This window comes from Leptonychotes weddellii, chromosome 13 (genome assembly GCF_054177405.1).
Source record: "Leptonychotes weddellii isolate Sample4059 chromosome 13, ASM5417740v2, whole genome shotgun sequence".
In the NCBI taxonomy this organism is placed as follows: Eukaryota; Metazoa; Chordata; class Mammalia; order Carnivora; family Phocidae; genus Leptonychotes; species Leptonychotes weddellii.
Genome location: NC_138381.1, coordinates 39,630,868 through 39,650,476, shown reverse-complemented (window position 1 = coordinate 39,650,476; position 19,609 = coordinate 39,630,868).

The window sequence follows — 19,609 nt, the reverse complement described above, 5'->3', positions numbered from 1 at the left end:
AATAGATAACAAATCCAGTTTCTGATACCTGAAAATGGGTATATTAGTTTGCTGGGGCTGCAGAAATGAGGTACAGCAAACTGAATGGCTTAAATAACAGAAACTTGTCATCTCATAGTTCTGGAAGTTAGAAGTCCAAGATCAAGGTGTTGGCAGGGTGATTTCACCTGAGAGCTGTGAATGAGAATTTGTTCCTTGTCTCTTTCCTCACTTCTATTGGTTTGTTGGCCATCTTTGGCATTCCTTGGGTTGTAGATGCATTACCCTGTTCTCTGCCTTCATCTTCACAAGATGTTCTCTTTGTGTGCATGTCTGTCTCTATGTCCAAATTTTTGTTTTTTTTATAGGGACACAGTCATGCGGTGCTTGGGTGGCTCAGTCGGTTAAGCATCCAATTCTTGATTTTAGCTCAGGTCATGATCTCAGAGTTGTGAGACTGAGCCCTGTGTTGGGCTTTGCATTCAGTGCAGAGTCTGCTAGGGATTCTCTCTCTCTCCCTCTCCCTGTGCTCCTCCTCCTGCTCGTTCTCCCTCTCTAAATAAATAAATAAAATTGGAAAAAAATAGGGACACAGTCATATTAGATTATGGCCCTTCCTAATGACCTCATCTTAACTTGCTCATATGTAAAGATTTTCTTTCTAAATAAGGTCACATTCAGAGGTTGGAGGTTAAGATTTCATTTTTCGGGGGGAGGGGAGACATCATTCAACTCATAACAGTGGTTAATGCTGTATCAATGTCTAAAAATGTGGAAGTGGCTTTGGACCCAGCCAATGGGAGGACTGGAAGGATTTTGAGGACTATGCTAAAGAAAGCCTAAGTTACCTTGAACACTTAGTAGAAACTTGTACTTTGAGGACACTTCCAGTGAGAGCTTAAAGGAAACGAGGAACATGTTATTAGAAACTTGTGGAAGGGGCAATCCATGTTATATGGTTGCAGAAAGCTTAGTAAAATTTTACCTGTGGTTATATGGAAAGAAAACACAAAAGTCATGAACTTGATTATTTAAATAAGCAGATATCCAAGCAAGGCATTGAAGGTACTGACTGTTCTTGCTGCTTAAGTAAAATGTGAAAAGAGAAAGATAAGAATTGTTAAGCACAAAGGAAACAGAACTAGATGGTTTAAAAAATTTTAGCCACTCAAGATGGCAAACAAATTCTACAATTAATTAATGACCTCTGAGCAGAGTAAGCAGCCATCAGAAAGAGATACTCTTGCCTTAATCGCAAGGGATATATAAGCTTGAAATCCTAGGACCTGGCACATTGGAGAAAGCCTGTCCCTAAATGAAGACAACACAATCAAAGCCGAACTGTGAGATAGAGTTGATCAGTGATAAAACAGTTAAACCCCACAATCTGGCTGTAATTCTTCTGTTTGCATCTGTAAATCCAACAAATGCATTTTATTTGTTTAAGCTAGTATGAACTGTGCTTTAGTGATGTAAAAATTAGGAGTAGTTTAAAATCAAACAAAAATAAACAAAAGGCCAATGAAAATTGTAAGTAAAAATAAAAGAATAAACAAGCTGTGTGTGTGTGTGTATGTGTGAGAAAGTTGATAAAAATAAAAGATAAAGTATGCTATACTAATCACATTTCATAATCTGAAAACTTCTGCCCAGCAAAATATAGTTGGGAATAGAGTAATTATAACTGGAACCAACATACAACTCCCTTTTCTGAGTAAAGAGAAGTCTTATGTTAAGTAATTGTAGAAAGCTCTGGCAATATCCTCAATATCCTCAAATTTTGAACAATGGGCCCTCAAGACATAGGTGGACCATATACCGGATTGAGATTGCAACACTTGGTAGATATATCTTCCCCTATTCTAATACTATTGTGGTACTTCTGGGAGACACAATTATTTTTCATTTTCTTTACACAATTTTTGTCTTTTTTAGTCTTGAATATTGGCATTAATCATGTTCAAATATAGATGAATGACTCCAAACTGGGGTGGGAGGATTAACAGTAGATTCTAGCAAAGACAATGAATTTTCCATAGTGACTGAAGAAGAGAAGCAATATGTGACTGGATGTGTTGACAAAGAGCCAGTGAGAGGAGTGCCTGGGAGGCTCAGTTGTTGAGCATCTGACTCTTGGTTTTGGCTCAGGTTATGATCTCAGGGTCCTGAGATTGAACCCTGCGTAGGTCTCTATGCTTCAGCAGTGAGTCTGCTTGAGTTTCCCTCCCTCCCTATCTCTCTGCCCCTCCCCTCAGCTTGCACATGTGTGCACGCTCTCTCTCTCTCTCAAATAAATAAATAAGAAAGAAAGAAAGAGCCAGTAACTTGAAGCTTACAAGAGATAATGAATGTTTTTTAGAATCTGTTATAAAGATCTAAATTAACTTCCTTGGAAATCTCTCTTTCTTAAAGCCAAACTTAATTTTCAAGAAGAAATTTCCCAGAAATTGGCAATACTGGCCATTGGAAACTGATCCAACCATGAGGTACATAGGCTGTTACCTAGCCCACCACACAGTGCAAACACCTGGCTCAGTCTTTGCATGCAGACTTTTTAGTTCTGAGTTTTTAGTTCTCAAGTATGAGTTTTTGTTCATAAAGTCAGTTTATTTAATAGATTAGTGGTTTATAATCAGCATAGCAATCCACATGTGGTGAGAAGCACCTGTGAGGGAAGGCAGAATGGAGAAGCAATTTAGTAATACATGTAGGTAATACACTTACTTGATGATTTCTTATGGGAAATCCTTAATGAAAACCATTCCATTCCTTTATAGTACTATAACATAAGTTCATATAGTGTTCAGTTTAGGGTATCTTCTCTTTCCCTCCAGATCCTAGGAATACTTTAAACCTATTTATTATCTCTCTTTAAAGAAATAAGGATTGGTTATGAAAATAGATATATAGCACAAACCTAGCAAATTGTTATATAGCATTCAATGAGTGATTATAATTTTAAGATACTAGGTTTATTAAAAAAATGTTAGATTTATTGTTCAGGGAGAAATTTTAAAATGCCAGTAATAACCCATTTTAGTCTACTGTCCTTAACAAAACCCTGATTTTCTGTCACATTATTTTTAGGAAATAACACTATTCACCTTGCTGTTCTGTGAAAGATTTGCAATATCTTTTGTATTTTATATCTTGCTCCTTTTTTTAATTCTAAAATTGTGGCCTGTTTTTTAACTTAATAAAGAAAATTAAAGGAAAAAAAAAACACAAGGAAAGTCATTATCCTGGGTTGGAGTCAATACTATCTTTGCTATTCAAAGTTAGGAAGTAATCAGATGTTAGCTTGCAGCCAAGGAAACCGATTTATTTATAATGGAAGGAAACAAAAGCCAAAGGCAGGTAATGCATTAGGGCCTGAAAGAAGAACAAGGGGAAAAGAATAGGATTATTCTTTACTAGTTGCTTTTTACTTTTACTTGACAAATTCAAACTATTGTACTTCTCAATTATGGCACATAGATACATAGATAGATACATTATGAGCCATCAATCAACCAGTATATTGATAATAAAGACTGTCAAGATTCCCAGTCTGATGAAGTATCATCCTATTTATGCTGTGCTAAATGTTGGATTTACTTTACCCAAAATAGAGTATGAGTATAGCCAGCTTCTAAAAGTAACTTGGCCATGTTATCTTGTTCTTTAATTTATGTGTTCATTCAATAAAATTTTTGAGTGCATAATATGTTTTAGGTAATTTTCTATACGCTGAATATATAATAGTAAATAAAATAGAAAAACACACTGCACTAATATAGCCTGGATTCTAATGTTCCCAAATACAACCAATTTGCCCAATAGTTTAGGTTTCAATTAAAAAGTGTTTATGGCACTGTATCTCACTCTCTAGCTCAAAATCAGTTTTTCTTGCAGTAGCTCTAAAACTGTTCAATAGATTGTGGTCTAGGTTTTGATCACTTATTGCCCAGAATCTTTGAATTGCTATATGGACTTTTTATTTAAATCTTTTTCTATGTTCTCTATTCTCTAGTCCTTTCTTCCTAGACTCAATTACATGATCATTTGATCTTAGGCCTCATTCATTCATTTAAAACCATATGTTTCAATCCTGTTTTTTATAAAACGCATTTCTTTAAAAAATATAAAGTATTATACATCAAATATAAGGTGCAATGCTATTCCCATATTATTGAGACTCTGATTTATTGAGTAGTTTAGGCAAGGTCATGTGGCTAATAAAAGATATTGTTAGAATTTAAACTTATCATTTTGGTATTATATTCTGTGCCCCATCTAGTACACCTTCATTATGGTTGGGGTATACATATATTCTTTGGGGGATTCTATAGCCTTGATCTGGACTTCCTGACTATCCCCATCTGGTTGCTTACAAATTTAAAAAGTTGAGATTATTTTAGTCTATAGAAACAAAACCAAATCTAACAAAATATGTATAAGATCTACATGAGGAAAACCACACAATTATGATGAAAGAAATCAAAGAACCAAATAAATGGAGAGATATTTCATTACATGGATAGGTAAACTCAAAAGTTGTCAAGATGTTAGTTCCTCCCAACTTGATTTGTAGATTTAGTGTAATTTCAATCAAAATCTCAGCAAGTTAATTTATGCATGTTGACAAAAATGATTCTAAAGTTTATATGGAGAGGCAAAAGATCCAGAATAGTCAACTCAATATTGGGCAAGAAGAACAAAGTCAGAGGATTGACATTACCCAACTTCAAGACTTGCTATAAAGACATTATAATCAAGACATTGTTGTATTCGCAAAAGAATAGATCAATGGAACAAAATAGCCCAGAAATAGACCTACATAAGAATAGCCAGCTGATCTTTGATAAAGGGTCAAGGCAATACAATGGTGAAACAGTTGTCTTTTCAATAAATGGTGTTGGAATAATTGGACATCCATATGCAAAATACTACCACTACTACTACTAAATCTAGGCAGAGTCCTTATGTGTTTAACAAAAGCTAACTCAAAATGGATCATAGACCTAAATGTAAAAGACAAACCCAAAATTCCTGGAGGAAAGCATAGAAGAAAATCTAGACAACTCTGGGTTTCGTGATGCCTTTTTAGATACAACACCAAAGGCAGGGTGCATGAAAGAAATAACTGATAAGTTAGACATCATTAAAATTAAAAACTTCTGCTCTGTGAAAGACAACGTTAGGAGAATTAGCAGGAAACCCACAGGCGAGATGAAACTCTGCAAAAAACAGATCTGATAAAGAACTCTTATCCAATATACACAAAAACTCTTTAAGAAGTCTTAAAATTCAACAATAAGGGAACAACTAAACAATAAAAAAAAACAAACATTAAAAAATGGTCCTAAGACCTGGACACTTCATAAAAGATATAGATATGACAAATAATATGAAACAGATGAAATAATAATAGAGAAATAATAATATGAAAAGATGTTCAGCATCATATTGTCATTAGAGAATTGCAAATTGAAATAATGAGATACTGCTACACACATAAGAATGATGGAAACCCAGAACACTGACAACATCAAATGCTGGCAAGGATGTGGAGGAACAGTTACTCTTCTTTATTGCTGGTCAGAAAGCAAAATGGTGCAACTACTTTGAAAAACAGTTTGGCAAGTTTTTTTTTTTAACAAAACTGAACATTTTTTACAATCCAATCTAATCCAACAATCACTCTTCTTTCTTTTTACTCAAATAAATTGAAAACTTATATCCAAACAAAAACCTTCACACAGATGCTCATAACAGCTTTATTCATAATTACCCAAACTTGGAAGCAACCAAAATGTCATTCAGTAGGTGAATGGATACATAAACTGTGGATGGAATATCATTGCCAATGGAATAGCTTTCCGCACTAAAAAAAAAAAAATGAGCTATCAAGCCATGGAAGATATGGATGAACCTTAAATGCATACTACTAAGTGAAAGAAGCCAATCTGAAAAGGCTACATGCTGTGTGGTTCAAATATATGGCATTCTGGAAAAAGGAAAGTTATAGAGACTGTACAAAGACCAGTGGTTGCCAAGGGCTGGGAGATGAAGAAAGACGAATAGAGTATTTTTAAATGAGGGAAACTATTATGTATAATACTACAATGGTGGATACATGTCATTATACATTTTTCAAAACCCATAGGATGTACAATAGCAAGAGTGACCCCTAGTGTAAATTATAGAGTGATATGAGTGCTAACTGCATGTCAGTGTGGGCTCATTGGTTATGACAAATTTACCACTCTGGTGAGGGGTGTTGATAGTGGGGGAAGTTGTGGGAATATGAGGGGAGACAGGGGTTATATGGGAATTCCACCATCCACTCATTTTTGCTGTGAGCCTAAAACTGTTCTAAATATAAACTTATTAGAAATAAAACAAGAATATGGTATTTCTGAAAACATTAGGATGAAATACTCTCCAAGAGATATGCTGCAATAAAAACGGTATAGAAAACAACAACAAAAGAAAGACATTGCATATTGGTCTATATTTTATCTTCTTTCTTTGAAAGTTATGTTGTCATTTAAGCATTTTAACATGTGAACTCAACTGAGATTAGACAAAGATTTGGCATCTATTTTATAAAATTATTAAACCAGTGTGTACTTGACTTCAAAAATGGCAAGTATGACATAAATACCTTCATCACAGACATACCCAAACTACTATAGGATACTTAAAAATTGCCATGATTACAGGAAAGCCACAGTAGATAGATGATAAAAGCATAGAGAAAAATAGAACCTACAATAAAATAGGTGCTGTTATAATATAGAAGTTGTATTATATTTAAAGGCTAGAGGGAAAAATATATATGTGACATAAAAATATACCAATTCCTTTGTATGAATAAAAAGTTACTTTGAAACTGTTTCATTAAATGGTTCAAACAATTCAAATATTTATTTTTAAACTTTCCCATTGGGTCTTTTTTCCCCAGTTTCATTTAGATATAACTGACATATAACATTGTGTAAGTTTAAGGTGTACAACATGTTGATTTGATACACTTGTGTAATGCAATATGATTATCTGTGAAGCATGAACGGACACCTCCATCATGTCACATAATTATCAGTGTGAGAACATTTATGATCTACTCTCTTGGCAACTTTCAAGTGTATAATACAATATTGTTTACTATAATCACAGTGCTGTGAATTAGATCCCCAGAACTTATTCATCTTCTAACTGAAATTTATGCTCTTTGACCAACATTTCTCCATTTCCTCCACCTACCTACCTCCTGCCTTGCCCCCTGGTAACCGCCATTCTACTCTGTATGAGTTGAAATTTTTAGATTCTACATATTACACAATATTTGTCTTTCTTGGTCTGACTTATTTCATCAGCATAATGCTGTCAAGTTTCATCCATATTGTTGCAAATAGCAAGATTTCCTTCTTTGTCATGGCTGATTAATATTCCACTATATCCATTCTTTATCCACATCTTTATTTATTGACCTATTGATGGAAACTTATGTTGTTTCTATATCTTGGTTATTGTGAATAATGCTGCATAAACATGGGAGTCCAGATATCTCTTTGATATCCTGTTTTCATTTCTTTTGGATATAGATTCCGAAGTAGGATTGCTAGATCATATGGTGGTTCTATTTTTAATATTCTGAGGAAACTTCATACTTTTTTCCATAGTGGCTGTACCAACTCCCACCAACAAAGTTCAGATATTTCTCGTCAAGTGAGATAAAGTTTTTGTGAAAGTTGAAGAGGCAGTTAACTTGTGGCAAAAATTGTAACTTTCAATGGAAATGTGCTTTAGAGAAAGCCAGTGGCTTTCAACCAATTTCTGAGAACAAATAGATTAGTGAAGACACTAGTGCAGCTACATTTTTTTTTTTTTTTACATTTTGTGGTCTGAACGATCCTTTAGTGTGTATTGTGTATACACAATAGTGTAGAGGAAACAAGGTCTTTCCAGATAGCTTTGGTGAGTGTCAGAGATCTGCTGAAGTTGACCTCATTACTCCTCAAAACTGCCATATATCAGAAAGGTTGTTCATTCCACAGTAGTGGTAAAAAAGCTCTACCACAGAGTTTGCATAAACTGCTCAAGGTCACACAATAAGCATGCAGTGGAATCAGAGTTTGAGTCTAGTTCCATCTGACTCCACCTATTCCAAGTTTACAAAGTTATAAAAGATCCATAAATTGAAGAGTATTGGCATCTAAAGGGGAAGTCACACTATATACAAATACCATGTCATACTTTTCACAAATTACACAAGTGATTATCAAACTGCTGTATAGAATCCTATGGTTACAATGATTGAATCTTCCAACAAACAATAAACAGTTTAACTTCTTGAGCAAACAGTTCATCTTTTCATATATGGTATGTGGGTGCTTTTGAAGAATTGTATTTGAAGGAAAAAAAATGAATTCCACTACACATAATTTGAAAACTACTGGATGATCTTGGTGAAGAAAAAATTGACATTCCAGAAATGTTGGATTAAACAGGGGAAGAAACCTGCTTGAATAGAAGTTGTATTATTTTCAAAGTTCACTTTCAACAAACAGCACCAAATGAAATCCTTAAGATGAATCAGAATGGAGAACAAAGAACAAACACTGCTAAACTGCAAGGAGACTCTAACTATGGGCATTATTGCTTGTGCTACAGACAATGTTTTCTTTTTTGGTAAGGATAATAGCTACCACTGATACCAGTAGCGATGTATTTGGAAAACATTACAAAAGTGACTGTGTCAAAGTGATTTGAGAGGGGATATTATGTCCAGGTAAAGCGCTGCAAGCTAAGAGAAGTAGAGTCAAAGAGAAGCATATGATTAAACCTGGCTGAAGTACTTTGACACAGCTAATCAAAAAAGACAGTCTAATAGAGCCAGCTAAGTACTTCTAGCTTATCCTTTCTCTGGGACTTTGGGACATTCTGAATTTTCATCTATGTGACATGTGAGCTCATACTAGTCAGGGCTACTTAGCATTCCAGCTAATGTATCGCTTTCATAGTTTAGTTCATAGATGAGTTAACTGCTGATTGAATAGTTTCCGGAAGATTATTGATGAAGGCAATATGTATGTACTCAGAAGTATGTATATTTGTTAAGGCCATCATCTTTTGGAGGTAATAGAACAAAATTAACTTTGCTAGTCACAGTTTCATACCTGACATATTATGTCGGAAACCTAAGAATTATAAAAATGGTCAGGTCAATGATGTTTTATATTGCATTTCACTTGTGTTTTATGACCAGTTATTATTATCATTATTTACATTTCCAAGTGGACTTTTTGAAAAATAACATGTTATAGCAAATGACAAAATAGCAAAATATGATTCAGTTTATTTCTGCTAAATTGTGAGCTTCTCAAGGTCTTAGACAATGTCTTCTTTATCTTTACCCTGACGTCAGCATCGTCCTTGGCACACAGAAGTTGCTTAACAATTTTTGCTGAAATGTATCAGCAATATATGGACATATATATCAGCTTTTCATTAATTTAGTGTGAATGGAAATAAAGCCCATCAAAATGATGTCAGTTGATTAGGTTGTTGACCTGCATATGTGGAAGATGTAGGAAGAGAAAGGTACGGGCATTATACAGCTTCTAGGTTAAAATTCTTGCTTCGCTACTTAGTGGCTGTGAAATATTGGGCTAATTACTTCATCTTGAAGTTTTAGTTTTCTCATCCATAAAATAGGATAAAATAAAACCAGTCTCATAGGGTCACTTGAATAATAAGTATATTATAATAATGTACATAAAACAGAACAGTACCTGTCCTTTGGTTAATTATAGTTTAAGAAAATGGTGTAAAAACCCTCAAAGAGCTGGTATAAGAGATTTTTTTTTACTTAAATATGTTTGCATATTATTCCTACATAGCTAGTGTGACTTAACTCTTTTGCTCCACACCTTCCCTAAAGTCAATTTTGCATTTGTAAAATTCTCCCTAAACACAAAGGAATATTTAAAAATCCAAAAGGACTCACTGGGTATTATGTAAGACTGATGAATCACTGAACTCTACCTCTGAAACTATAATACACTATATGTTAATTAATTGAATTTAAATTAAAAAATAAATAAAAACAACCTTTTCCAGTTTAAAAAAAAATCCAAAAGGACTATAGATATTTTATTTTTATTTTCAGGAGAAGGTGAAGAAAACAATCATATAGCAGTTTGCACAGTACAGTTTCAAAAACAAATGAAACAAAACAATAACCCTTTAACGATTTCTGTTTCTCTAGCTTTCCTCTACCTAGGATAGCTCCCTCATTCTCTTTTCTTTTTCTCCCCCATCCTCCAAACTCTTCAGCTTCTCTAGTCAAGCTTATTCCAACCATCCCTCCCACCCCCTCAACAATGTTTCAAATCATGGGAGCTCAACAGCATTAGGAAAAATAAAACTAAGCAAAATAAACTAGACCATACTGCTCCATAAGAGAATTCTCAGTCAGTGGTGGTGGAGAAGGTGAGGGGAGGAAGGAATGTTCATCTTTTTATACGAACAAACATTTTCCAAAAGGTAAATGCAAGGATGACAGAGACTGGGGGTTGACTCCAAAACTGGTTCTCCCCTTTCTACTTCATATCAGAGAACATTGTGCACACCTCTTTCTGCTTTTAGAAGAACACCCTATGGGTGCCCAGCCAAAGGTGACATATCCCAGGCTGTGTTACAGTAGTTGTGACCCTGAGACTAAGTGCAGGCTAATTGGATGCATGTGAAAGTGAGCATGGGGAATCTTGATCAGAAGAGGAATAGAGCAAAAGAAAGATATTGATTTTTAATATTAAATAAGAGAATTTATCAGCTAGACCTTGAAGGAAAGAGATCTCACAGGAAGAGAGACAGAGGTGAGAAAAAGCTACAATTTACTGGTTTGCTTTCTTTTGACATCAAGAAGGAGGAAAATCTACATCATAGTAGAGAATCTCACTAAGCTGAGTTATATTTGGGACAATCCTGCACTGGGAATTCTTCATGTAGAGCAACATAACCCCCAACTATAATGGTATATAAAGAGAAAATATATATGCAAATGCAATCCATAGTAATTAAGAAGTTGGACGTCAATGGTTCTAGTTAGTTGCACCTTTGAGGGAGGTCTGGGAGGAGTTTGGAAGGACTTTGTGCCACCAAGAGTTAAGGCCAAGGTCAGATGAAGCATTTAACTTGTGTATAAAGGATTTTAATCTTGAACTTATGGGTTGTAGAGAGCTTCTGCATCCTGCAGGCCTGGCACAGTCATGGGAAGTAAAAACCAAATAGCTTTACTAGTTGGTCTTGTCTATATTGTTGCTTGGCAGAAAACCCCAGGAACCAGAAACCCAGGACTGAGCAAGAGCAGAAGTTTCTCAGGTTCTGTGAAGTTTGGGCTGGGTTCAAGTCTTCCCCTTCATGATTTTCCTCCATGACTGTGCTCTCTGGATTCCTACCATCTCTAAGAGGTGGAGTGGGCATGGGGAGGAGCACATGGAGTTAATAAACAGAGCATCAGGCAGGGTTCATCCTGTGTGGGCAAATCACAATATAGAAATATTCAAAATGCTCCTAACTTCCCTCTGTATTAGGGCAATACTGCATGCTAACCAGATACACTCCAGTATGTTAACTGGTTTATCGTAAGAGAAGTTGATTTGCATTCATGTGAAGTCCAGTTGGAAGTGATGTGGACGGTGGAGAGGCTTGGGGAATCAAAGCAGGGTGGTTATGGACTCTGCAGTCAGAGTGCCTAGGTTCAAATTCTGGCTCACCGGGGACTAGTTCTGTGACCTTGATTAATTTTTCTACTCTTTGATTTTCTAACCTGTGAAAATAATAATTTTACATTATAATGTTAGGATAATATAAATTAAATGGCAATGGGATAATGATAGTACCTGGTTCATAGAAATGTGAATATTAAATGAGATAATTTAAGAAAAGGACTTAATACTATAACTGATATATAATAAACTTACTCTATTATATTTTCCTTAGAACAGATAATTGTATTTTTAACCTTTTCCTACAATGCCAATATTTCTTTTTTTTTTTTTAAAGATTTTTTTATTTATTCATTCCAGACACAGAGATACAGAGAGAGAGACAGAACGTGAGTAGGGGGAGAAGCAGAGGGAGGGGGAGAAGCAGGCCCCCCGCCGAGCAGGGAGCCCGATGCGGGGCTCGATCCCAGGACCCCGGGATCATGACCTGAGCCGAAGGCAGACGCTTAACCATCTGAGCCACCCAGGTGCCCCCAATGCCAATATTTCTGTGTTTTTATTATCTCTTACTTAACTCTGATTGTAGATAGGAATTGCTCTATCTTAAACTGAAAAGAAAAATGTCCAGGAATAGATTTTTAGAGGTTTGTACATTATGCCTGCTGCTGTGACAGTCCTTTATGTCCTTCCTACTTTCCTAGTCAGTGACACACAGTGTGAAGAATCTCTTAGGGAAAACAGAGAAGGAAACACTAATTAATGATACAATTATTTAACATTTCACCTCCTCTTTCTAACAGGCAGGCGTCCTCCTCCTCAGTCCTCACACTGGAAGCTATAATTCCCTTTTCTTTTGATGTTGATTTTAATCATATTTTACTAGTGGGTGCATGTTCAGGGGTAAGGATACACTTTTACTCAATTTAATTGATAAACATTTATTAAGACCTACTATGTGTTGAGTACTACTCTAGGAACCCATCAGTAAACAAAGCAAAGATTCCTGTCTTTGTGGAGCTTATGTTTTAGGAGGAGGAGGTGCCAATAATAAGCAGTATAAAGTAAAACATAAGTAAATGCTGGAATATGCTAAGAGATGGTATATATGCATATATGCACATACACCCAAAGGAATGAAGCAAACAGAAAAAGGTAAAGAGGATGTGGAGCCAGGGATGGGAGTTGGTTGCAATTTCGCATATAATGTTCAGGTTGGGCCTCATTGAGTGGTGATAGTTGAAGGAATACTTGAAGAAGGTAAGACCCAGATGAGTCACTGAGGGAAGAGTGTTCCTGGCAAAGACCTTGAACTGAGCACATGCATGGTTGTGAGGGTGAAGAGAACAGAGAAACCCTTTTGGCAGGCCTGGAGATGAACTGCCTAGTTCTTCCTTCATGGAAGAACTTGCTGCCCAATGTGGAGAGAGTAGTCAGCAGGTGGACACCAGCTGTCTGTTCTTTTGGGAGGGGCTTCAGCTACAGAGAGTCGCTTCTTGCACAGCAAGCCCCCAACATCACATCCTTCTCAGGGCAGCCTTCATCTGGGACCTGAGAGGTATTACATCTATCAGTGAGGGATAATGATGGGACAGTGAGGGATGGATGGGCGAGGAACACAAGGACAGCCTCCCTGCCAGGTTGGCTGAGGCTTTATTGGGCTTGCATCGAAGTTCATCTTTTCCCTCTGTCCAGTGCTGCTTCTTCCCCTTTCTTTCACAGGTTTTGATCTTCGGAGTACCCACTCTGTGACAACATCGAATTAACGTTTTTATACCTTATTGCCCCCTGGATTATCTCTAGAATTTCATAACTTTTAGGAGGGAGAATTGCATGGTAGGGAGATCATGTACTTTGAGTTACAGCTCTTTGACAAAGTTCTTAAACTCTGTAGTACTTAATTGTCTCACTGGAAACCTTGGGGGTAACAATTTCAACTCCCTGCCTTTTGTGTAATTAAATTATATAAGTAGATAAAGTTCTATGAGTGTCTTACACACAAGTACTGGACAGAGTATAATCATTATAATTATGCACGTACTCTTCATGCAATACTAGCCTACATATGTGCTGTGATCGATTTTTTGAACTTTTTAATAATGTATAACATGCATAACAGAAAAGTGCATACATCCATAAATGAATTTTATAAGGTAAACATACCCACCCATGCAATCAGAATCTAACAAGTGAACTGGCTTTGGAAAGTAAACACCAAGGGTTAATTCTCCCATTTTTGACTTATGTGAAAATGGAGTCAAACAATATGTATTCTTTTACATGTTGAGGTTCATGCACTCTTCATTACTGTGTAGTATTCCACTGTGAATGTTCCACAGTGTCTTTGTGCCTTCTAGTGCTGATGAGCATTTGGGGCTATTTCAAGTTATGAATATTATCGTGCTTATCTTTTCTGGAGAATGAATGTATACATGTCTCTTGGATATTTTCTAGAAGTGAAATTGGTAAATCAAAGTTGCGCATAAGTTTAGTGGATATCACTGCACGGTTTTCTAAAGTCATTGCATCAATTTTCACTCCCACATACAGTGTATGAGAGTTCTGGTTGTTCTGCATTCTTGCTAATACTGGAGAGTATCTTTTTTGGTTTGTTTAATTTTAGCTACTCTGGTGGGGGAGAACTGGTGACATACTGTGGTTTTAATTTGTATTCCCTGCAGACTAATAAAGTTAAGCAATTTTAGCATACTTATTGATTATTTATATCCTCTTTTATAAAGATTCTATTCAATTCTTTTGTCCATTTTTTTCCCATCCAGTTTACTGTCCTTTTCTTTTTTTCTTTTTAAAGATTTTATTTATTTATTTGACAGGGAGAGACACAGAGAGGGAACACAAGCAGGGGGAGTGGGAGGAGGAGGCCTCCTGTGGAGAGGAAGCCTGATGAGGAACTCGATCCCAGGACCCTGGGATCATGACCTGAGCGGAAGACAGACGCTTAAGGACTGAGCCACCCAGACACCCTTTACTGTCCTTTTCTTAATGCTTTTAGGAGTTGTTACATGTTTTGGATGGAAGTCCTCTATTTAATGTATCAGTTAGAAACATCTTCCACCGTATAGTTTGTCTTATTTCTCCCTTAATGATGTCTTCACAGGTTCTGAATCTTAATAGAGTACCTTTTAACATCTTTGTTAAATGACATTTATCTTTTTGTCTTATTTAAGAAATCTTTGTTCATACTAATGTTATGAACTGTTTTTCTGTATTTCCTTCTAAAAACTTTAACATTTGACTTTTCACGTTATAATCTGTAATCCATCTGGAACTGATACGATGTTAAGAAAAAGTCAAGGCACTTAAACAATATGCATATCCAACTGACTCATTTATTGAAATACCTGTCTTTCCCCCACTGTACTGCAAAACCATCTGTGTCATTAAGCAATCATTTATGTATGTGTATGTGTGTTTTTTGACCCATCTCGTCCAATTTTCCATTTGTCTGTCTTTGTGCCATTACCACATTTTATTAATTGATATTCTATTTGGTATCATGTATCTTTTGGTTTTTATCTTTTTCAAACATTTTCCTTGGATATTCCTGACCCTCTGCATTTCCATATAAATTAAAAAAAAAAAAAGCAAAAGCAAAACTTTCTGGGATTTTGATTGAGATTGCATGAATCTATAGAGCATTTTGGAGAGCACTTATATTTCTAAAAATTGAGTATTTCAGTCCGTCAGTGTGGCCAGCTCTCTAGATATTTAGGTCTTTAATTTCACTTAATAATGTCTTGTAGTTTGGGACACCTAGGTTGTTCAGTCGGCTAAGTGTCTGACTCTTGATCTCAGCTCAGGTCTTGATCTCAGGGTCATGAGTTCAAGCCCCACGTTGGGCTCTGTGCTGGAGCCTACATCAAAAAAAAAAAAATAATAATAATATTTTGTAGTTTTTTGTGTAGAAGTCTTTCATTTTATTTTTACTTCAGTATTTGATATTTTTTATGTTATTGTAATAATATCAGTTTTAAAATGCCATTTTTAATTTCTTTATTGCTGGTGTATAGAAACACAATTTTTTTATGGATTTGATGTTCAGTGACCTTGTATTATCGGTTATTAATTCTACTTGACTACCTGTGTATTCTTTTGGATTTTCTAGGTATATAATCATATCTTATGCAAATAATAAAGGTTCTCTTTCTTGCCTTCCAGTTCAAATCTCTTTTAATGATGATTTTTTCTTATTTTATTTCACTAGCAAGTACTTTCAGTAGATTGTTGAATTTATGTGGTATCCTTAAGTTAACTCAATTCCAATCTCATGGAGGATTCAATATTTCACTATTAAGTATGATGTTCTTGTAGGATTTTTGGTAGCTACTTATCAGATGAAGGTATGTTTCTTGATTTCTATTTTGCTTGGAGTTTTGATCATGAAGGGGGTGTTCAATTCAATTAAATGAATTTTCTGCATATACAGATTTGTAATATATTTTACTCTTTTTTATTCTGTTGATGTGATATATTACAATATTTAATTTTAAAATATTTTATTACTCTTATTTTCCTAAAATAAACTTCACTTAATCATGATATATATTTTTTTAATATATTGTTCCATTTGCTGATATTTTGGTTAGGATTTTTGCATCTATATTTTGCATCTATATTTATAGAAAAGTTAATCTATATCTTGTTTTACTTCTAATACCCTTTTCAGATTTTGGTATAAAATTGTGTTTCCCTCATTAAAGTAGTTGGGAAGTGTTTTCTGTCTTTTTACTCCCTAGAAATGCTTGTGTAAAATCATTGTTATTCTTTATTAAATATTTGGAAGAATTCACAAAATATGTCATCTGGGTGTAGGATTTCCTTTAAGGGAAAGGCTTTAAAAATAAAATAATTTCAAAACAATTTATCCACTTCATCCAAATTGCTCTTTATTGGCATTATTTATTTACCACATAAAATTATTTACAACATAATTTGTAGTATCTCCAGGACTTGTAATGATTTTTCTTTGATAACTCTTGCTATTGGTAATTTGTATTTTCTCTCTTCTTAATTAGCCTTGTACGGTTTTCAAAAAAACACACAAACTTTTGGTTTTGTTGATTATTTTTTATATTGCATGCTTTAAAAAATGTACTGAGTTTGCATTTTTAACATTTCTAAATTTTTTTTTTTTTTAAAAATTAATTAATTAACTATTTTTGAGAGAGAAAGAGAGAGAATGCAAACAGAGGTAGGGGCATAGGGAGAGGGAGAGAGAGAATCTCAAGCACGTTCCATATTCAGTGAAGAGCCAGATGTGGGGCTGGATCTCAGGACCCTGAGATCATGACCTGAGCCACCCAGGCACCTCTATCCATTTCTTCTTTTAGTTCTGTCAGTGTGTGCTTTGCATATTTTGAAGCTATATTATTGGGAGAATATAGATCGAAGATTCTGATATCTTCTTGTTGAACTGACTTTTAATCATTTTATAATATCTTTCCTAGTTTTTAATCTCTAACAATGTTTTTTGCTTTGAAGGCCTACTTTGTCCAATATTAGTATATCTAAGCCAGCCAAATCAACTTTCTGTCATTGTTGTGAAGTACTGTATGGTATATTTTCTTCTACTCTTCTACTGCAGTCTTTTTGTGTTATATTTAAAGTGTGTCTCTTGTAAAGTAGCATTCTGTAAAGTTCATTGTTATCAGCCCTACACTTAATTTTTCATTGTTAATACTGGAGTGTTTGGCTCGTATGCATTTAATGCAATAAAGATAGTCTGTCATCTTATAATACCTATACTTCAGCCGGTCTGTTTGATAATCTTGTTCCCCATCCTTCTTGACCTCATTTTGTGTAATCAAAATGCTATTATTTATTACTTCCTTCTATTTGCTTGCTAGATTATATATATACATATATATAATTTCTACTTTTTTCTGGTTACCCTGAAGATTTCAATATGCATCCTTATCATACACCAGACCAATTCTGATTTTTAACTTTCAACAGACAGTTCTAAAACATTTGTACTGTTTAATTCTATTTAACCCCTTCACAGCATTTGTACTACTTTGACACATAGTGTCAAATAAAAATATTTTAAGTTCTGTAAGTCATTAGAGATATTGTTTTTGGTAATCACAATTACTTTATGTTTAATTCTTCGTATATTTGTCTTTTCTGGAGTGCTTCATTATTTCCTGCCTTTTTTTTTTTTTTTTGTCTAGGAAAGTTTTTTTCTTTTGAGGAATTCCCTTTTAATTGTCTGTTGGCATCGAATTCTATCATTAAAAAAATCTGGAGCACGTTTTAAAATCGTTTTTAAAGAATATTTTGGTGAGTACACAGATCTAGGTTAGCACTTATTTTCTTTCAATGCTTAGATGTCATTCCATTGTCTTCTCTTTGAAGACATTTTTATTGTTGAGAAGTTGTTTTGAAAGTAGTCAGTCAGTTTTATTACTATCCTTTGAAGGTTGTTCCCTGCTTTAAAGATTTTTCTCATTTACTTAAGTGCTTAGCAATTTTACCAAGATGAGCCTTGGTATGTGATGTTTTGTTTTGTTTTGTATTTATCTTGGAGTTTGCTGAGCTCCATGATTCTGTAGGTTTATGACTTTTCAGTGAATAAACAAAATTCTTGGCTGTTATTTCTACAATAATTGTTCTACCCCATCCCTTTCTCAATCATTTCATGTTCTCTAAATTCATAAACATTATATTTTTTATTTTGCCCAACATGTTCTGAAGTCTCTCTTCTATTATCATTATTTTCTTTCTGTGCTTCAGTTTTGATATTTTTTATTTGTTTTTTGAACATGCTGTGTTCAAACTGCTATTGACCTATCTATTGAACTGTTAATTTTAGATATTTGAATTTTTGTTATGGAATGCTCACTGTTAATTTTTTTATAACTCTTAATTCTGCCTCATAATTCTTCATCTTTCATCATTTTGTCCATAATTTCCTCTGCTTTTTTAAACTGTGACGTTATTCATTTCAACTTGTTCCACTAATGGCCAATGGGCGGGTCTGCTTCTATGGTGTGATTTCCTCAAAAGTCCTATGGTATTGTCCCTTAGCTTATCAGTCACTTACAAACAATACTAAAGGATCTCCGTGTGGCTCTTAAATGTTTTATTCTTCATAGCTCAAGAAGGCCTTTCTGATTCAAGTTATTGCACACCTGTTCTTCAAGGCACTGCTAGGGAGTCATGGGACTACAGAAACATAGGGCACGATCCTGGACTTTGTAGAGATTATGATTAAATCAATGAGAGATTACAGCATACATAAAGTAATTGTAGAATGATTAAGTGGAAAATCGTGTGATAGTAACTACAAGGGTAATAGTTGAGGAAAGAGAGGCATTCATGTGGGCTGCCGTCACAGCAGCAATTACAATAGTAATCTGGAGAGAGAACCCAATTCTTGCATAATATCTAGCAATGTAACTTATGTAGAACTGCACTGAGAATAAATTGTCCCTTGTTTTATCCAGAATAGACCTCTTCTTATTACACCAGAACAGTTGCTGATGACATTAGGTTCTTCAACATTCTAATGCATATTTCTGATTTTTAGACTTCTAGTATTGATATTAAATTTGAATCCATAGGGGAGTCCCAGCCTCCTTTGGTTCTATTTCTTTTTCCATGTCTGTCATTAGCTCTTTGTCTTTATGTGCCTGCTCTTTCAGAACTGGAATGTGATTTAATTAATTGGTTTAAAAATACACTGTGTGTGTCTGGGCGCCTGGGTGGCTCAATTGGTTAAGCGACTGCCTTCAGCTCAGGTCATGATCCCAGGGTCCTGGGATCGAGTCCCGCATCGGGCTCCCTGCTCTGCGGGGAGCCTGCTTCTCCCTCTCCCACTCCCCCTGCTTGTGTTCCCTCTCTCGCTGTGTCTCTCTCTGTCAAATAAATAAATAAAATCTTTAAAAAAAAAA